The sequence below is a fragment of the Rhinoderma darwinii genome, chromosome 1 (genome assembly GCF_050947455.1).
Source record: "Rhinoderma darwinii isolate aRhiDar2 chromosome 1, aRhiDar2.hap1, whole genome shotgun sequence".
NCBI lineage: Eukaryota > Metazoa > Chordata > Amphibia > Anura > Rhinodermatidae > Rhinoderma > Rhinoderma darwinii.
In genome coordinates, this window is record NC_134687.1 from 576,080,938 (window position 1) to 576,103,168 (window position 22,231).

Consider the following 22,231-nt stretch of genomic DNA (forward strand, 5'->3'; position numbering starts at 1 on the left):
ACCCCATAAAATGCAAATACAGTAACTCTGCTCATTTATCTTTTTCTCTTGCAAGTTCCCACAATATCTGGCAGGCAGAGTGTTGTCTCCTGGAGTACTACCATTGTACTGTCCCTAGTTCTGGGTGCACTGGGCTGTTTCCACAGAGTTATTCTCTTGACATAAAACTGTTAAGGATGTAACATTAACAATGATTGCAATGTAAAATGTACACAACCCTCTAAATTGCTTCAGGCTTTAGCAGCTGCCTATTGATGTTTCTTATTTATTTTTCTCCTTATTTGTTATTATGGCTAATTCAATCTTTCTCTCAGTTATTTTTTGTTGTTGTCTGGTTTATGTAAGATAAGCCATCTAAGTTTCCTCTTACTATAAAGAAGCTTTCTATTGCAGCTCATACTGTTAATGAAAAATTAATATTTAATCCACGCATATTAATCAAGTCTTGGTATTTGTCATTTGCTCATGCTTTGATATTTAATTATTTTTTGTATTCTTGTTTATATACATTTGCTACTTTAGAATAAGTGTGTGATTAACCCAATGTTTAGAAACTGACTCACAAAGGCATCACACTGGGTGCCTATGGATGAGTAATACAGAACTTGTAGGGAGTAGGACTCTGTGTGCTGTCCACATAGCTTTGCCGTGTGCATGGATCCTTACTGGATGGGACATCTTACGTACAAGCACCCTTCTAGAGCAGTGACCTCTGAAATGTTTGGCACCTATAATTCACAATACTCCTTATGCAAATTTAGGATGGAATTACTTTTTTCTATACTGCATTTATTAACAAATCTTCTAGAGGCCAAAGTCTGACATTGGTACTAGAATCAGAAGATAAAGCTTATGGGTTATGTCCAGCAGAATCTTTTTAAAGGACACATCTACTCTCATAGAAAGTTTCTTGATAAATTGTAAAAAAAATTCGGAGATTCACATTGCTGCAGCAGTACGTGCGCTGTGTTATTCATTTCTATGTGAACGCCATGCGTGCACAGTGGTACTGTCAGTATGGTTGCTAAGAAGTAACTGAGAGATTTCTAAATGCTCAGAAATCTCTAAGAAGGTAGAAAGATCCTTCGATGCTTGGGTCAGAACTACACACGCTACCTTCCACCATTTAAAGGTTTAGAACCAGTATGGATTCATATTCCCAGTCATACCATTGCGTTTACAAACTCCTCAAGAACAGATGACCCCCTCAGTTGGCTCCCATAGTGTAGTCTCGCAAATCTGCACCTTCAATGATCTCAGTTTGGACTGGGACTGATGACAGTGAATTAATAGCTTCTTAAGGACATGTACTATACTATGTAGTGTCGTTTTTTTTTTGTTACTTGGTTCAATGGTGATGTTTCTAAGCTATAAAAAACATGGCTTGTGTCTTTTTTAACATACTGTATGTATGCAGGGAAATTTTTTCTCATTAATATTGGTCCATGTGAGGACTAACTATTTCCAGGCCTCATGCACACAAACGTATTTTTTTCCTCCCGTAAATACTGGCGTAAATACGGGTCCTTGGTCACACGTATTCGACCCATATTGCACCAGTATTTACGGACCCGTGCCCGTAAATACGGGTACAGTGTCACTAGTATTCCACCTGTATTTGCGTCCACATTTTCGCTGCAAAATTGCACTGCACTAATCGTCATCCCCTTCTCTCTATCAGTGCAGGATAGAGAGAAGGGACAGCCCTTTCCGCAGTAAAATAAATTCATACTTACCCGGCCGTTGTCTTGGTGATGCGTCCCTCTTTCGACATCCATCCCGACCTCCCTGGATGACGCGGCAGTCCATGTGACCGCCTGTGATTGGCTGCAGCGGTCACATGGGCTGTAACGTCATCCCAGGAGGACGGACTGGAGGAGGAAGCAGGGAGTTCTGGGTAAGTATGAACGTCTTTTTTTTTTTTTTTTTTACAGGTTGATCTATATTGTGATCGGTAGTCACTGTCCCGGGTGCTGAAAGAGTTACTGCCGATTGTTTAACTCTTTCAGCACCCTGGACAGTGACTATCCCTTGACATCGCCTAGCAACGCTCCCGTAATTACAGGTGCACATACATAGTCACCCGTGATTACGGGAGCCCCATAGACTTCTATGGGCCTGCCCGTGCCGTTATTACGGCCTGAAATAGGACATGTTCTATATTTTTCAACGGCACGGGCACCTTCCCGTAAGCATATGGGGACGTACCTGTGGCCAATAGAAGTCTACGGACGTTTTTACGTTCGTGTGCATGAGGCCGTACTGGTGTGCATATTTTAGTTAGTTCCCTAATGCATACACATAGATTACAAACAATAGTAAAGGAACACTCTGAACAAAACTGATACACTGCGTTATGCCTAGTTCAGGACCTGAGGTGGCGGGATTAAAACTATCATGCACCACCCCTCAGGTCCTACATCAGGTATAACACATTGTATCAGATATTCCTGGAGGGCACCTTTAAAAATGGCAGACTTTATTGCAAAACCTATTTGTTGGTGTAGAAGAACTCAAACCTAAACTCCACTGAATATATTTCGGATGAATTGAAGCGACAACCGTTAGCCTTCCTATATAAGTATCAATTTTTTATAGCAGCAAAATGGGGAAAACGTCATATTAATATGAAAGGTTATAGTCACCTTTTAAATACCATATTCTGTCGATTTATGTTAAAGGTTATGACCACTTTTGAGCCCCATTCTACGTATAAATCTAAAAAGTTGAGCAACTTTCTAAATACATATTTTGCATTACCTGTATCCAGAGCTGCATTCACAATTCTTGTGGTTGTCATTGGAAACAGTCGATAAGTTTGTCATGCAATACATGCTGATGGTTTAGCTAAGCTCCTATGTAGTGGAGCAGTTTGTTTTTCCTACATTACTGTATAATAACTGGTCTAAAGATGACACTTTCTACAATGCAAATCACCAGAGCTTATTCAGTGCAGACACTGAACAAGCAAGGGGTGCTGGGTAATGCATGGTATTTTCAATATTACTTTTTGTGCAATCTGTAAAATGGTGTTCAGTGGTGGATATTTGCTTTAATACATTTTGGAATGAGATATTGAACAAGCACCTATAGGTTTGATGTTTAATGCACATTTATCTGGCCATGTAGCATATGTAATGACATTCTTATTGTAGTTACAAACATGTAATTATATTTATTTCTACTTCAGCTTGCATTCATTCCTTAAAGTGTCTCATATCATTATGTATTATTACTATGACGTTCCAGATCAAACAGAATAAAAGTTGCTTGTAATATAGAGAAATGTCTCCATCTTTTGGGAGCTGTCCTCATTTATATTCCTTTTCCCTTGTGTCTGATAAAAGAAGACAGTTGGAAGTTCCTTTCTAGGAAACTAAATCGATACTGGTGATTCATAAAGCTACTTACACAGGTTTTACGTTCTTTGTGATTCTAATGCATCATTGTGCCGCGGCTTGGATTGACTGACTCATTGGCAAATTCTAGGATAAAATTAGACATCTAACAAATTGTAATGAAATATTACACCATGATTGTGCTGGTCGATAGTTACGTTTCACATCAGACTGTTTTTTTTTCTCATGTTTCTAGAGAACTGCAAGCCCCCAGTATAACCTTGTCACCAGAGATAGGTTCAAAGTAACCAAATTACTGGTTTTGGCTCTCAAATAATATTGCCAAGTTGTGACGTTTGCGGGGCTGACTGTTTAGAATGCCAAAGAAGGTGTCTTGCGGAAACTCCAGCCACAGATTCTTTGCCGTCACATACAGCTTCTGACTAGGCCGCTTGTATCAATCATTGATTCTAGAAAGGGGAATACCCAATAATATTTGGGTAAGTCAGGTTGGTCGATCCCATGCTATATGGGGCTTCTTTGCTGCCCATATTTATCAATAAAAAGCTGAGCAAATTTGAACAATACTTAGGAAAGCACATATTTTAACATCTCCTGTAGCTTAGCATTAGTGTGGTTGGAGTACTTGAGTGATTTATTCTTTAGGTTAATGCCTCAAACGCTACAGTATCAGACCATTATGTGCAGTAAACATCACAATGGAAATTGTGCTCCTGTGTATGTGACATGGATAAGTGCATGACTAATCGATCTTCTTAGTGTGAGTGGTTTACACTGCTCATTTATACATTTATCTGTTTAATCGAAGAATATTTAACATCTAAATAACTGCGTGGATTATGAGAAAGCAAAGGAAAATCGGTCCTGTAATAGGAAATGTCAGGTTGGGGGAACACGACCTGCATGTTGTATAACTTAACGTATTGTAGTATCCAAGTTTCTGTTAAAGCCTCGCTGGACTCCACAACACACCCGTGGACGAGAGGTATTCAGTGTTACTGGATATTTGATATCTCGATCCGGTTGGTGAGCTGGTTTATTTTCCGTCTAACTCTGGTGATAGTATTTGCATTACCGTAATGTAAGGGTGACTGCAAAATGCATTGCAGTGGCATTTGTAATATGAAAGTTAATATATGGCTAAGGCTCCGTGGCTCACAGATTACTACAATGTTTCCCTTATAGGAAAGAAAGTTGCAAGCGACCTTGTAAATCACACAAAATACGACAAAGTTAGATTCTTTGCCATGGTCGAAGGTTTCATTGCAACTTTTTTCGCATATAGAAACAGTAAAGTCACCCATGAGTTGTGGTAATGTTGCATCTGTACAGCAAATCATGTACAACTCTCTGTCACTAAGAAGCTCAAGACCATTTCAGAGGTGATCATTGGGGGCAATTAAGACTGCCGTTTCATACGTCAGTCTTAATAGAAAGAAAAATTGGAGTAAAGTGCAACAAATGTATTAAGAGTGAGTCGAAAGCCTCTTCATTAGGCCTCATGCACACGACCGTAAAAACACCCGTTATTGCGGGTCGTAATTACGACCCGCAATAACGGGCCCATAGACTTCTGTTAGCCACGGGTACCTTCCCGTTTTCTCACGGGAAGGTGTCCGTGCCGTTAAAAAAATAGAACATGTTCTATTTTTTTATTTTACGGGCCGTGCTGCTATACTTCATAATGGGAGCACGGCTCGGAAAAGCGGCCGGCTGCCCGTGGCCGGCCGTGCCCGGCATGATGCCTAAATGTGACACATCTTTCAGCCGGGTCACAATTGTGGCGCAACGACCACGGCCATGCGCCATACGTTTATCCTACATAACCCATAAAATAAAATAAACACATACTCACTGCCCCTCTTCTTCACTCTGGATCTCTCATTCCTTCAGCGTGGCTCATACAATGTTATAAAGCTGAGCAGCTTCAGGGCCTTATATGCGGCATGGAACTTCAATGTCATCCGTGCTGCATTGAATACAACCTCCTGTTGCTGCCCATTGTCATTATGTTGTATGAGTCATGCTGGAATGATGGAGGGGAGAAGAATAGAGGACCGGTGAGTATATATTTTTCTAATGTTATTTATATTTCACCGTCTAATTGAGTTAGGGTTAGTCTGATGGGGGGCTATGTACAAGATGTAGAATGCCTCTATAATTTTGCCAGTTTTATAGCCTAAATTATAATAAATTTGCCGGGCTGCAGTGACCATGCCCCTTTCCTTAAAGCCACACCCTTTCCACAAAAGTGGCGAGGCTGGCGCAGAGGCCAAATGTCGCAATTTGCACCGCTTATGGGACACAGCTTTCTATCTGCAGCTTCATGTACTGTTGTTTATTTCTTAGATGAGAGTAAGTTTTTCTATGTAATATTTTACTTATAGATTGTGCTTTCTCAAAGATATAAATTTTTAATTTATAAATTTTTGGGACATAGAAATAGACTTTTAGTAATTAAAACAAAAGCAGCAAAACAAAAACTGAGTTTTATTGTTTTTAACTCTGTATAGACCGCCCACTATCTTTTGACGGCAGGTGATGCAGGTCCTTCGTCTACAACTGGGGTCGGAAAAAACCCCAGCTGTTTAACACATTGGTCCGCGACCACGGCATGATCAAAGTTAACTCCCCTCTTTGATCGCGTCACCAGAAACCCAGGGACGCGACTGAAGACTGGGTAATCCCTCTGCAGTCAGCCCTAGGACCTAGAAAGGACCCCAGAGCTGTCTGTTCAGTTTGCCTGCTGTTAGTGCACACTATGTGCTGCTCTAACAGCAGCCTGTGTCATAGTGACACAGTGTAATGTATTAGCATGCAAGAGTATGCTAATACATTTTAAGTAAAAAATAAAATTGTTAATAAAGTTGTACTATAATGGTATTAAACATTTTTTACAAAAAATAAAAAAAGGCCCAAAAAAGTCAGTATTTTACATTAAATATATTTTATTGCCATACATTACATAAAAACAAAAAAACCTACTGTAATGACAGGGTAGGGAGACAGACAGGTGAGCCCTAATCTACCCGCCACTCAGTCCCTGCCTACTTGCACGGCCCGTCCTAGGCGATGGCGTACAACTGGGCGACGGTCCCTACGCTCAATATGTGCACGACAGACAAACAGACAAGAGTACACAGAAGCTAAGGGAAATGGGGCAGTTGCCCACGGCAACACCGTGAGCAACAAGAGTAGTGAACAAGCCGAGTCAAACCAGGAGTGTACGAGGTACAAAACGCAGAGCAGGAGAGTAGTCAGTAAAGCCAGGGTCAATATGAAGCAAAGGTCAATAGTACAAGCAGCAGCAGCAGAGCCAGGAAACAGGCAGAATCACAGGCAAAGGAGGAGCAGGAAATGAAGGTATAAATAGACAGAGGGCGGGAGCTAGCTCCGTCTGGCCAGGCTGTGATAGGCTCTCCCACTTCTCAGCCTCCCAGCCCGAGTGGTAGATGATCGAGTCACTCTATCAGACTTAGGAGCAGGTACAGACTGATTAACCACGGGCGTCGACACAGAAGCTGTGTCTGGCAGATCCTTTACACCTACACATATTAGTTATCTACACGACCGTAACAACCTGAAGAATTAATTTGGTTTGTTAGATTATATGACAAAAGCGTATTGAGGTATGTGATAAAACTGTTCTTTAATCTACAGAGTCCAGATGTTGTCAAATTAAGGCCTGATGCTTGGAAATGTAAATTCATAAACCTGGGAGATAAAAGCAGTGATTTTCTCCCGCTAGCTCCTTGATGTACAGAAAATAATCATTAAAATTGTATAGAATATATTAAAGGGCATTTTGTGACATTTGCAAATATGTATGTAAATGTTTGTGTGACATCATTCCAGCGAGGGATCTGTCTGTCTCCATGAAGGCTGCTTTATGCTAGTACAAGGCTGGAAGATTACCTAGCCTGAAATGGCGTTAAAAAAAAAAAGGTAATCCCTGTCTATATGGCCTCTTAGGGCGGCCTAGGAGCCCTCTCTATAGTCCAGTACAGGGCTCTGGTAGAGCCATCCTGTGCATGTATTGAATAGTTGGCATCCACTGTAGGGAATATAAATGGCCAGAGACACCTTCTACTGGTGATAACAGCCTCAGTATTAAATCATTTTATGTGCCCCGTATTGCGTATGGGTGCAACATTTAATACTGTCATGTGCATGAACCATAATTGTAAAGATTTAGCCATTATACGATAAATCCGATTTTTATTATATTTACAAATATTTGTCTAGAAGGTGACTTACACAAAAAGATTTCTCCCATGATACAAACTATTTCTTCATATGGAAAATAACGTATACTGTGGAAAATCGTGTGCATTTGCATAATCCCAAAAACATTTTTCTCGGGCGATAGTAAACTAAAGCTACTGGACTAATCTTAATTAGTACCATAGATGTAACAATTTTGGTTAATGGTCTTAAAATCGTTTTGATTATTAAAGCGACTCTCCGGTCTCAGGACAAAATTATAAATGTAATGGGGTATATGGAGTAATATTACTTGGTGCTTTCCAGTTGTGCCCCCTCTGCTGGGGATCAGCCATTTTAGGGTCCCCTCTGTGTTGTTTTTGTCCAACTGGCTGCAGAGCTTGTCAGACTGAGTCTAAGACACTCCCTCTTTTCACGGATTGGACAGAACTGCCTACGTGAGCAGCTCTGGCCGATCTTAGAATAGTGCGAGTGTCTCACACTCGTAGACTAAGAAGCGCTGCAGTCATTTCGGGACAGCACAAAGGGGACCCTAAGGAAGCAGATCCATGGCAAAGGAAGAAAACTGGAGGGCACAAGGTGATATTACTCCACATACACCATCATATTTAAAATGTTGTCCTGGGACCAGATGGTCGGTTTAATGATAATCATTCAGTCTATGGCCAGGTGTATTTACACAAGCAGGTTTTGTAGCTTTTTGACGCGATTATCGGAAAAAATGCTATGAAATACACCTTAACATACACGGATTTCAGGAAAAAAAAATCTACATTTATGTTTGTAACAGTCAATTTATCAGATTTAAATGTCACTTATAGTCTCATCTGCCAGAATATTTATCTGACCTGCTAAAAATATTGGTCTGAATATCTCCATAATTGTAGTATGCAAACTGCATCTGAATAGATCGGAGAGACAACTATTCTGCTAAAATAAGAAGTGATGGAGATTTATTTTTCTGTAAAAGATGTGTGTGTAAATGGACAACTCAGACCAACCGTCTGTATAGTGAACTGATTGGTCTGATATTTATGAAATTTCAGTTGGCCACAACTTTGAGATGGGTGTTGTCCAATCCCCACACTCTCTTTGGGATCACCTGACAATCTATGCCTATGGAGGCCTCCTGACCGTGCCTCGATGGCAGATGTCGGGGAAAAGAGAGATCATCGAGCATATTGGGTTCTTATTAACAGATGTCTGTCATTGGCTTATTCCTCTCTACCCATTGAAATATACATGCACGCTTGGCCAAGCCAAGTGTTCGGCCGACAGTTACTGTATCTCAAGTATATGGCCAGCTTTAGGGTATGTTCACACCTCATGACTGTTCCATGAATCTGAACGCAGTTTGAGCTCAGAACAGATGATATCAAAGTGCCTAAATATAGGCAAAAACTGCAGAGTCCTGCAAACACACAAATGCCCAATGGAGCACAAACCTACAACAGACACAGTCTGTAAATCTGACACCAAAAGTCCTGTGATGACACTGAAGACCGGAGCTAGCGGCACAGCAGAATATACAGCAACATTGAAGTTTTTCTTCTTTGACAGATCTTCATTACTAATTGATTTATTAAAATATTGTTATATTTCAGGTCCTGGGAAATGCACCCTTTTTATTAAATGCTTTTCTTCTGCTTCAGTTAGATACATTGCAATGTGTAAAATACAAGATGCATTGTTTTACATTGATGCTGACGTCATCAGACCCTTAGAGCCTCATCACTGTCATATTGTATCCCGTACAGAACTTGGCCTCCCTAGGAGAAGGTTACAACTCTATTATGACGTGATTTATGACATCTTTGTTCTTCTCTTTCCCTTTTTTCTTCCTTTTGGTATCACCTGCTGCAACAACAAAAATAGCAGCACGAACGCCTTAAGGACGGAATTTTCCCACTTGGCGAAGAAAGCCGAAAATTTATTGTTAGGTTTAAAACAAAGCTTTCAACTGGGGTTCAGATCTAGGCAGCGGTGTGACATCAGCACTTGGAGGGGCCATTTTTATTAGAGTAAATTCTGCACCAGAGACAGATCAGACAAACACAAGTGATTTTCTGCTTCCTCCTGTATCTGCTTCTGTCTAGCAACAGCCTAGAGACCGACGTCACACAGCAATTTATCACGACCCGAAAAAAGTCTAAATGTCATTCATTCTTGTGGGAAAAGCTTGGCTTTAATTTAACATAATAGTGGAATTGGAGTATCGCTATTCACTACCAGTTCTGTGGGACACATTTACATGGTCACGTCTGTCTCAACACTTCAGAATTACACCAGCGAAGGAAAAGTGTCTGTACACACTAGAGGCAACAGCAATAACAAAGCCAGACCTAGACCGGTTACAATGGAAATGACTAGCAGCATTTGTAGGAGGTGACTGCTGCTAAAAGAGCCAAGCAAAGACTAAAGTTGTATCCTGGAGTAACCTTCCATGTATTGTGGACACATTTATCAATATTGAGTTGCATGAATTTGCCAAAGTCGCACAAGAGACAACTAGATATATAAAAATCTGGTTGGACCACTAAATCCCGAAATGCTAGACAAATGTTGTAAAATAGATCAAATATTGCAATATTGTGGTAGTTTAGAAAATCCCTGTGACAATCTATAATTGGCCCGACCTGGCATGGGCTACCCATAGTTTATTGGAAAATAAAATGTTGCATGCTAGAGATGAGCAAATCGATTCTACTCAAATCAAGTTTGGTCCGAATTTCCCAAAAGCTTTTGATTCAGCGACAGGCAAAAATTTTGGTGTTGCAACGCACTAAATGGGGCAAATGCCAGCCGCCATTTTACAAATTCGAAAAAGGACCATATGAAGGCAGCCTTACCGAAATGCACTGCGGTTATCCCTTTCTCTAGCACAGTCAATGATGTGGGGTATGGGTGGATGATATTACTAATGCTTGGCATTAAAAAGCTTGAAAGATGTTGGATACAGTCCTAGAAGACATCTGAAAGTCAGACATGAGTTTTCAGGGAAATTGGGGAACTTGCGATTCGTGGCAAATCTATTCGGGCTGAAGGCGCTCACCTATTTTGCAGTCACTGTATAAACTGAGCTCATGTTTGTAACAAAGTACACCGTTTCCCCTTACCTGGAAACTGTCAAAAACAAAGAAAACAATAAAACAATGGCGGCAAGATTTATTATAAATATGGATCACATACGTTTATCATTTTTGACTCATATATATCTCAAAACATTGTTTTTAACAGTTTACAGACAGTACATGCCCCATTAAGTCTCACCTTGGTGTCATGTTATGTCATTGCATGAACTGAAAAGCAAGTAGCAGTCTACCATAGATTTAGCTATTGTGACTTCCATAGGTTTTTACTGAATTTCATATTTTTTATCAGCAAATCCTTCCCCAAAGTAAGGCTTCGTTCACATCTGCATCAGGGCTCCATTCCGGCGTTCCGGCGTAGCTTTCCGTCAGAACGGAACCCTGACTGAAACAAACGGAAACCATAGGTTTCACCAAGAGTAGGTTATTCAGTTGCAACATTTCTGGAGATTGGCATCACAGAGACCTGAATCTAGCAATTAGGTGTTGATATTGCTATGGGACAGATCTATAAGGACCATTGTACTTGTCCTTACAAAAGCTGTATGGGCATTTATAAATGCCACCTATATGATATTTATTGCCTGACTCTACGTCCACGATGGAAGCTCGGTTAGGAGCCCCTGTAACAGTTCCTGTCCAAAATATGCTATTTTTTTCTGGTACAATAACGGACACCATGACGGAAACCTAACGTAACCCATTAAAGTCAATGGATTCTGTCTAACGCCATTAATGTCATTAATGCGACATATCCAGCACTTACGTTTTTTCCGTTCTGCTCCTATGACGGAGCAGAACAATAGAAAAACCCAACGCGAGCATGAATATGGCCTTATGGCTACGCTATTTTTAATCTCAGGAAATGGTCATATAAGTTTATAGATATTGTTTTCTGTTGCACTTGCCATGTTCCCTTTTTTTAACAGTGCGATCCTTGGAGAAATCAGAAGGATAAAGAATGTTTAATATGTATTTATATTTGATGCATATATCCTCCGTTTTTGTTTTTTAATTACATGGGATTATACAACATACTTAAAAGAAAAACAACTTAAATACCTAATAATAAATAGACACATGGCACCTTAATGGGTGGAAAAATTATTGGCCAAGGCCTTTTTTATTAAAGATTTAATGACCTATAAACCATCATTTAACTTAATTTCACTTTAATTCAACTTAAGAGTTCAGCCATGGTCTTTAAACCCAAACTTCAAGTCACTGACATAGTACACCCACGAAGTGGGTGACTTTACCGCCACTTCTAACAAAGAGACCATAACACTATACATAACAATACAAATAATAGGTCGGGTGCACTCTTCTTCTAATCTTTAAGGGCTGAAGGTGCTGAAAGACATCCAGCCCTTGAACTCCAGACTAAATAGCCCAGAAATTCACATCTGCTCATAATGACTTACTGTTGCTGGGAAAACAATAAGCTCATTCCACAGCAACAGCACTGGATAGGCATAGGAAGCACCAATAGTTTCCCACCACTACCCAGGCAAAATCTTCCTGGATGCGGAGGCAGAAAACAGCAGGAAAAACTTCCATCACAGCTAACAAGAAGGATCTACAAGGGATGTTAATAATCTCATATGGATCCCTCCTGAATGTTTGACAGGCAGACTTTTACAATATTTTTCTGTAATTTTTTTCAGTAACAAGATGATGGCCAGAGTACTGTGGCATACATAGTGAAGGGCTACCCCTATAGCAAAGATATATATGGAGAGAGGGGTCTATATCATATTTTGTAAACTGACATACTGACCAGAACTGACCGTTGTTGAAAAATGCTGCAAAGAATGCTTTCAAAAATTGAAGTATTATTAGTTTGTTTTTTTTATCAATTAACAAAATGCAAAGTAAATAAACAGAAGAGAAATCTAAATCAAATCAATATTTGGTGTGACCACTCTTTGCCTTCAAAACAGCATTAATTCTTCTAGGTACACTTGCACACAGGGAGGTTGTTCCAAACATCTTGGAGAACTAACCACAGATCTGTGGATGTGGGCTTCCTCAAATCCTTCTGTCTCTTCATGTAATCCCAGACAGACTCGATGATGTTGAGATCAGGGCTCTGTGGAGGCCATATCTTCCCTTCCCGGGCTCCTTGTTCCTCTTTACGCTGAAGATAGTTCTTAATGACATTGGCTGTATGTTTGGGGTCGTTGTCCTGCTGCAGAATAAATCTGAAGCCAATCAGAAGCCTCCCTAATGGTTTTGCATGATGGATAATTATCTGCCTGTGTTCCTCAGCATTGAGGATTTCATTAATCCTGACCAAATCCCCAACTCCATTTGCTGAAATGCAGCCCCAAACTTGCAAGGAACCTCCAACTAGCTTCACTGTTGCCTGCAGACACTCATTATTGTACCGCTCTCCAGCCCTTCGGCAAAAAAATGCCTTCTGTTACAGCCAAATATTTCACATCTTGATTCCTCAGTTCAGAGCACCTGCTGACATTTTTCTGCACCCATATTCCTATGTTTTCATGTATAGTTGAGTCGCTTGAGTCGTATGGATTTTTGGCTGCAATTCTTCAATGAAGAACACTTCTGGCCAGACTTCTCTGAACATTAGATGGGTGTACCTGGGTCCCACTGGTTTCTGCCAGTTTAAGCTGATGGCACTGCTGAACATCTTCCGATTTCAAAGAGAAGTAAGCACGATGTGTCTTTGATCTGCTGCACTAAGTTTCCTTTACAGACCTTTATGTCTACGATTCTCAAAGTTGCCCATTTTTTTGTGCTACTTCAAAAAAACTTGAACAGCACATCTTGAAACCCCAGTCTGCTTTGAAATCTTTGCCTGGGAGAGACCTTGCTGATGCAGTATAACTACCTTGTGTCTTGTTGCTGTGCCCATTCTTGCCATGTTGGACCTGTGACATGAAACTGTCTTCCACCACCTTACCTTCGTAGCAGAGTTTGGCTGTTCCTTATCTAGTTTTAAGCCTCCTGCACAGCTGTTTGTGATACAGTTAATGACAATCTACATATGCAAATTATGATCATTTTGACCATCTGACTTTAATCGTACAAAATTCATGACTTTGTGGATGTGTACCTAGAAAACTTGATGCTGTTTTGAAGGCAAAGGGTGGTCACACCAAATATTGGTTTGATTTAGATTTCTCTTATGTTCATTCACTTTGTATTTTGTTAATTGATAAAAAAAAAAACTATTAACACTTCTATTTTTGAAAGCATTCTTACTTTGCAGCATTTTTTCATAACTGCCTAAAACGTTTGCACAGTACTGTATACACAGTTATTGCACAGTTAAAAGCACTAGGTGCCAGATAGTAAGCTATCTGAGAATATTGCCTTTGTCACTGTCAGAGTAAGTTTGTGTCTGTTATTTCTAGTTCTCAGTTCATGTAAGCTCACTAATTATTACCCCTAAATATAGCCCATAATGATTATAGCACAAGCAATGAATCAGCACTTTCTTTCATATTATGCAGAATATTGGGACTTAAAACTTCCTCAGAGGGAGTGCGCCTGGTACTAAAGCAGCCAAATGGGGTATGAATAAGAATATGGATTATTTTTGATTAACCACCACCCAATGTAAAAGAAGACATGCATGGTATTCACAGCCAGAATATCCAGACAGAAATCAGGGGCAATTTTAACTTCTCCTATTATATTTGGTTAATATATGGGGATTGCAGTCAGTCTGACTGGGGTTCCTTGTGCCCATAAGGTGAAATAAATCTCAGGGCCCACCCTCCATATATATATATATATATATATACAGAACCTGTTCAAACCTACCTTTAATTATATTATACAGGAAGGTGGTCTAATAATGGTCTAATAGATTCTTTTTTTTATATATGGGCCCCCTTATATTGTGGGCCCATAATTCTGTCAGAGGCTGGGCCCTCCAGTGTATCTTTTGGTAATCCAGTGGGCCAGCTCAACCCCAATTGCAAGATCTCTGCAGGCTGTTATGTGTCTGAAAGAAGAGCCTGTGATAATATGGTAGCATAAAGAGTTAATTAGCTGCGTAGCTGGCAGTCCTGTGTTACCTAATCAATGTACGCTGGTTTTACCCTGAAGCAAGAGATGAATACAGCTCATTAGATATATTGCTTTGAAAGAACTTTTAAATCCATCTCCTATAAACCTCCTTAGGTCATATGTGACTTCCTGCCTCCTAGTTTAATGATCATAAAAGATAATTGATGCAAAGAGGAAGGACAGAATGATGTCACCGCATCCCACCATGTTTACAGTATACAGACAAGTATCGATCTATCACAATCAGAAAATGGAATTTGCCAACTTGTGAGCTAAACCACTCTATACCAATTGTCTCGTCCTTTTGAATCATTCTGGTAAATATATAGGATAAATGTTGGTACAGCTAGAAAAAATAAATGCTGCTTATAAATGAAAGTTGTTTACCCCTCAATTGATATATGAAAGGTTAGTAATACTTGTATTTGCAGTTCTTGTTTATGATTTTAGATAGTAGCGTATAAAACAATAGACCTCCCAATAACTGTATATCCAAAAATGTTAGAAATAAAAAGTTCACTGTTTTGCACACATTTCAATCCTTGAGAAACGTAGAAATGTCACACAAAACATTGTGGGAACATCTGGGGCATAGCTAAAGACTACTGGGCCCCAATGCAAAAGTTCTTAATGACCCCCCAACTCCATCTTCTTTGAACGGCCAACGGCCGCTAACTGCAACTTTCAGCTGCGTCGCTGGATCTCTTAAGTGACCCATTGATGCAGCACTAGCAGCCAAGGACGTTGCTAGGGTCCTAAAGGATTAGGGGCACAAGTGCCAAGACATATGTTTTGCATATCTAGAAGACTACGACCACTATAGCTATGCCACTGGATATGATTAAATGTAGCTGCTTAGCATACAGTATCACAAATATAAGATTAGATACAGTCGCTCAGCAGACAGTATAACACATGATAGGCTTAGATACAGGGCCCTGCAGACAGTATCACACATGATAGGCTTAGATACAGGGCCCTGCAGACAGTATCATACATGATAGGCTTAGATACAGGGCCCAGTAGACAGTATCACACATGATAGGCTTCGATACAAAGCCCAGTAGACAGTATCACACATGATAGGCTTAGATACAGCGCCCAGTAGACAGTATCACACATGATGGGCTTCGATACAAAGCTCAGTAGACAGTATCACACATGATAGGCTTAGATACAGGGCCCAGTAGACAGTATCACATACAATAGGTACAGGGCTCAGCAGATAGTATCACACATGATAGGCTTAGCTATAGGGCCCCAGTATCAGTCTCCACAGTGCTGGGTCCTGAAGCCGTTCAGCACCACAAGGTTATGTGCGCTGTGCCCGAAGCTGAGGAGGATCTGTGCTGTATGTGGGTGGTAGCTCTGATTTTATTTTCTGTTAGATTCATACAGAAAACAATAGAAAAAAGACTCTGGATGCCACTGTATAAAAACTTGTGGCTATTATGGCTTTGTACAAAACAGAGCCGCAATACAGCCATGTATATGAGCCCTAATCTGAAAATGGATTTACAAAACATACAACTGGTGTTTATCAACAAAACAGTAGCAGCTAGGATTTATTTGTCTAATGACGCAGCAGGGTATATTGACCCATACTGTAAGTGGTTATGCTGTAAGTCTTTTTTTCGTTTATTCTTAGATAACTTGTGTTGCTTTTTAAGATTTGGATAAGGCTTTCTACAGTTCTATCTTGCTCATGCACCAAATGCGGTTTATTGCATTAGTTGTGTCACAACTGTGACAACCACCTCTTTTTCATGTTCTCAGTCTCGACGTTATGCTTTACTTTTTGAGTATCTATTTGTAACTTTGGATCAAGCCTGTATTAGTATGAATTTTTTCCCCACACCATTAAAGTGAGGACCCCTCTTTCTTGGAACCCATGCCTGCGTTAGTTTCATTCCTGCTTCTCACCTACCCCTTTCAATGGGTAAAAAAAAAATCTTTCCCTCATCTTACTACCACCACCACCACCACATATAACCACATTTTCTGAGAGAAGATAGAGGAAAAGTTATGTGTTGTTAGTTATACTAATACATTTAAATGCCACAATGCCCAATTAAATTGTACTGTACAGTGTGCTGTGCCAATCACTACACAATTCACATTGCCATAGTGTGCAAAGATAAATTCCTACATGTGTCTTATACTAAAAAGAAAGTGATACAACTATAGAAGGTCCATTCATCTGTAATCACTTAAGAAGGGTACATTAGCTGCAGTATGGCAAAATACTAATTAAAAATACAATTCAAAAATCTATAGAATAAAATCAGACATATCATATGGAGAAATCAAGAGATAGAAATTCAATAAAAAACACAAGGTCTTATAGCAGGAGATGCTTTGACGTAAGTCCTTTGTAAGAACAAGGGCCAAGTGAACAATAGAGACATACGGACCGCACAGTCCCATCACGGTCAAAGACTAGTTCATGAATACAAATGCAGTACAAGAACCTTGTACTATAGACCCTGTTACGATGCAAATGCTGTCCTGTTGATTCTTTCATATATATATATATATATATATATATATATATATATACATATATATATATATATATATATACAATGGAAAAGCAGCAGCACTCACAATGCAATTCCAAGATGGTCTCAGGTGCAAGCAGTTAATCCCGATCCAGGGGATATAGATCAATATTGAAGAAAGTCCCACAGCACTCGGTGTTAGTGAAATAAAATGGTGGTTTAAAAAGCCAGCACATTTCTTTCACTAACACGGAGTGAAGTGGGACTTTCTTCAATATATATATATATATATATATATGTATATATATATATATGTATATATATATATATATATATATATATATATATATATAAAATGTATATTTTCTCTTTAATATTTAATTGTTAATTATTAGAGAAAAATGCCTTTTACCACTTATCAGGTTCCTTTCACCCCCCCCCCCCCCCACAGATGGCCACAGCGCTTCTCATATTACTCGATGCCCACTAACACTGTGTTTCAGTAGACTGAGACATAATGGTGGCCAATACGAGAGCAGAGTAGAGTGTCTCAGACTACCAAAGCCCAGTGTGCATCTGGTAGTATGAAAAGCTCTGCAGGCTTTTTAGGTAAGAGGAGCATAGAAATCGGCGGATCAGGGACACAATAAGTGAAAAGTAGGGCACCAGGTGTGTTTACTACGCATTCCCAGAGGCTTTCTCTACCAATCAATGAAATGTAATTTTTTTTCAGCTTTTACTGTAACTCGAGCATAAAACCATTTGTACATTTTACAAGCGATATAGTTATATAACGGTGTTAACATATCAATAGATTAAAGAGGTCTGACTAAAACAGATTGTATAGCTGAGGCTAATGACCCCCCTGTGGATAGTGCCACACACCTCCCCTTGTAGATAGCACCACACACAGCCCCCTGTAGATAGTGCCACACCACCCACTCAAATATATTGCCACACTCCCCCCCCCCCTTGTAGGTGCCGCTAGCCCCTCTGTAGAAAGTGACACACAGCCCCCCCTTGTAAATATTGTCACCCTCCCCCTTGTAGATAGTGCCACACACACACCCCACCTGTAGATAGTGCCACACACACCCACCTGTAAATAGCACTACACCCCCCCTCCCTAGAGGAGCACCAGACATCGCTGTCCATATATGGCTTCTCCATGAACGGAATCTCCTGGAAGAGCGTCAGCAAAACATTGGCCAGTGATTCCCCCATACCTCCCAACTTTCAAGTATCACAAAGGTCCATTTATCTTTGTGTGTGTGGCGCACATAGAAACAGAGTATAATGCCCTCTAGCTGCCTCCACACAGTATAATGCCATCTAGGTGCCACCATGCAGTATAATGCACCCATAGCTTCCACCATACAGTATAATGGCCCCATTGATGCACCCATACAGTATAAAGCCGATAAAAATGCCCCAATACAGATAATGACCATACAGATTCTCCCATGCAGTAAAATGCCCAATCAAATTCCCCCATACAGCATAATGCCCCTATAGCTGCTCCCATACAGCATAATGCCATTATAGCTGCCCCATACAGTGTAATGCCCCCATACAGTATAATGCCCCCATAGCTAACCCATACATTATAATGCCCCATAACTGCAACCATAGAGCTTAATGCCCCCAAAGCTACCCCCATACAGAATGATTCCCCCATAGCCGCCACCATACAGTGGAATGCCCCCACAGCTACCCCATACAGTGTAATGCCCCTATAGCTGCCCCATACAGTATAATGCCCCAATAGCTGCCCCATACAGTATAATGCCAACATACAGTATAATGCCCCCACAGCTGCACCATACAGTAAAATGCCCCTCTAGCTTCTTCATGCAGTATAATGCTGCCATAACTGCCCCCATACAGTATAATGCTGCCTTAGATGCCCCCATACAGTATAATGACCCCTTAGATGGCCCTAGTGCCAGCGCCCATGTAGACAGTGCCACAGTGCCATGTAGATATTGCCCACAGTACCCATGTAGATAGCTCCAGTGTCCCCTGTAGATAGTGCCTCTATATAGGGCCACTCCCCCCTTGATAGCGCCACCATCCCTGTAGATAGCGCTACCCCATCCCCCCTGTAGATAGCGCCATTGGGACTCCCTCTAGGAGTGGAATACCCAGCCAGAGCATAGGCCTGGGATTCTGCCCCTAGATGCTACTGTTCATATATGGACAGTGACGTCCCTGATTTCACTGTCCATATACAGTGAAGGAAATAAGTATTTGATCCCTTGCTGATTTTGTAAGTTTGCCCACTGTCAAAGACATGAACAGTCTAGAATTTTTAGGATAGGTTAAGTTTACCAGTGAGAGATAGATTATATAAAAAAAAAAAACAGAAACTCACATTGTCAAAATTATATATATTTATTTGCATTGTGCACAGATAAATAAGTATTTGATCCCTTTGGCAAACAAGACTTAATACTTGGTGGCAAAACCCTTGTTGGCAAGCACAGCAGTCAGGCGTTTTTTGTAGTTGATGATGAGGTTTGCACACATGTTAGATGGAATTTTGGCCCACTCCTCTTTGCAGATCATCTGTAAATCATTAAGATTTCGAGGCTGTCGCTTGGCAACTCGGATCTTCAGCTCCCTCCATAAGTTTTCGATGGGATTAAGGTCTGGAGACTGGCTAGGCCACTCCATGACCTTAATGTGCTTCTTTTTGAGCCACTCCTTTGTTGCATTGGCTGTATGTTTCGGGTCATTGTCGTGCTGGAAGACCCAGCCACGAGCCATTTTTAATGTCCTGGTGGAGGGAAGGAGGTTGTCACTCAGGATGTGACGGTACATGGCTCCATCCATTCTCCCATTGATGAGGTGAAGTAGTCCTGTGCCCTTATCAGAGAAACACCCCCAAAACATAATGTTTCCACCTCCATGCTTGACAGTGGGGATGGTGTTCTTTGGGTCATAGGCAGCATTTATCTTCCTCCAAACACGGCGAGTTGAGTTAATGCCAAAGAGCTCAATTTTAGTCTCATCTGACCACAGCACCTTCTCCCAATCACTCTCAGAATCATCCAGATGTTCATTTGCAAACTTCAGACAGGCCTGTACATGTGCCTTCTTGAGCAGGGGGACCTTGCGGGCACTGCAGGATTTTAATCCATTACGGCGTAATGTGTTACCAATGGTTTTCTTGGTGACTGTGGTCCCAGCTGCCTTGAGATCATTAACAATTTCCCCCTGTGTAGTTTTCGGCTGAGCTCTCACCTTCCTCAGGATCAAGGATACCCCACGAGGTGAGATTTTGCATGGAGCCCCAGATCGATGTTGATTGACAGTCATTTTGTATGTCTTCCATTTTCTTACTATTGCACCAACAGTTGTCTCCTTCTCAGCGTCTTACTTATGGTTTTGTAGCCCATTCCAGCCTTGTGCAGGTCTATGATATTGTCCCTGACATCCTTAGAAAGCTCTTTGGTCTTGCCCATGTTGTAGAGGTTAGAGTCAGACTGATTAATTGAGTCTGTGGACAGGAGTGTTTTATACAGGTGACCATTTAAGACAGCTGTCTTTAATGCAGGCACCACGTTGATTTGGAGCGTGTAACTGGTCTGGAGGAGGCTGAACTCTTAATGGTTTGTAGGGGATCAAATACTTACTTCTCTGTGCACAATGCAAATAAATATATATAATTTTGACTATGTGATTTTCTTTTTTTTTTTTAGATATATATATATATATAATCTATCTCTCACTGGTAAAATTAACCTAGCCTAAAAATTCTAGACTGTTCATGACTTTGACAGTGGGCAAACTTGAAAAAACAGCAAGGGATCAAATACTTTTTTCCTTCACTGTATGGACAGTGATGTCAGGGGCTACTCCTGGAGTGGAATCCCCTGCCAGAGCGTCGGCAACGGGGATTCCGCTTTAAAGGAGCCACTGATGTTACTGTCCATATATGGACAGTGACATCAAAGGCTTTCCAGGGCACAGCGATTAAAGTAGCACTGTGCCCCCTCGGCGAGTGGAGGAGCTCCCTCTTCTCCTCTGCTCTGAACTAATGCTGAAGCAGGGAGCTGACTGTTCCTTGCTTCAGCTTTAGGTTCAACTGTATCTGCGTCCTGTGAACACAGATAGGGTTGATTGTGGGACATACCCCATGCCGTCCGGGATGGTTGGGAGGTATGGTTCCTCTGCTGGAGGAGGACCCCCTGACGTCACTGTCCATATATGGATAGTGACATCAGGCGGGATTCCGCTCTAGGAGGAATATTTAATTGTATCTGCACCCAGTTCCGCCTGCCCCCCCTTAGTTACGCCACTATGCATTCCCCAGCTAATGTTACCTTTTTATGTAAAACCAGAAGGATTTGTTAACCTGCAAGTTCAGAGCTCAGTGGGACTCCCCTGTAAAGCATGCTTTATCTCTAACCCAGCTTCTCTCAGTTCTCTAACCAGTGTGCCTTTGTCTCTAGCCTCTCTCTCACTTATATGACTGTGCAAGTAGTTGCTTCTGTAAGAAAGTGACCACAGTAATATTTAGAATGGTGTTTATGAATAGCATCTCCCTGCTTTAAACAAAGATACCTCTAAAGTGCTCAGGAGCAGTGGCGGATCATCATATGGGCGGTTCGGGCGGCCTCCCAGAGGGCCCACGGCTCCCAGGGGCCCCATGGCCGCCCGAACCACACATCATTTTTAAAAATCAGCACTGCAGCGCGCTAGCACCACTAGGAGGGGCGGGCTGGGAGGGAATAGGGGCGCCGCTAATGGGGAGGAGGGAATAGGGCCGCTGCTAATGGGGAGGGCAGGGCCGCACCGTCCGGCCTGCTGACTGTCTGAGGGGGTGGCGGCGCAACTGAAACCAGATACCTCCACCCCCTCCTGCACTAAACTAATTGTACCTGCTTCTATAGAACGCAGGTACAATTACATGCATAAGCGCTGAATGGCCGGGTACATTCCGTGCCCGACCATTCAGCGCTTTACAATGTCGCTGATTGGCAGGGAAGAATGAGTTGTCCCGCCAATC

General features: G+C 41.2%; 1 protein-coding gene across 1 annotated transcript in view; it reads left to right on the top strand.

Annotated features, from left to right (window-relative positions):
• The window catches only part of PDE4D (phosphodiesterase 4D), an 825,997-nt gene that overhangs the window by 42,267 nt on the left and 761,499 nt on the right, over positions 1-22,231 (top strand). The window lies entirely within an intron of this gene.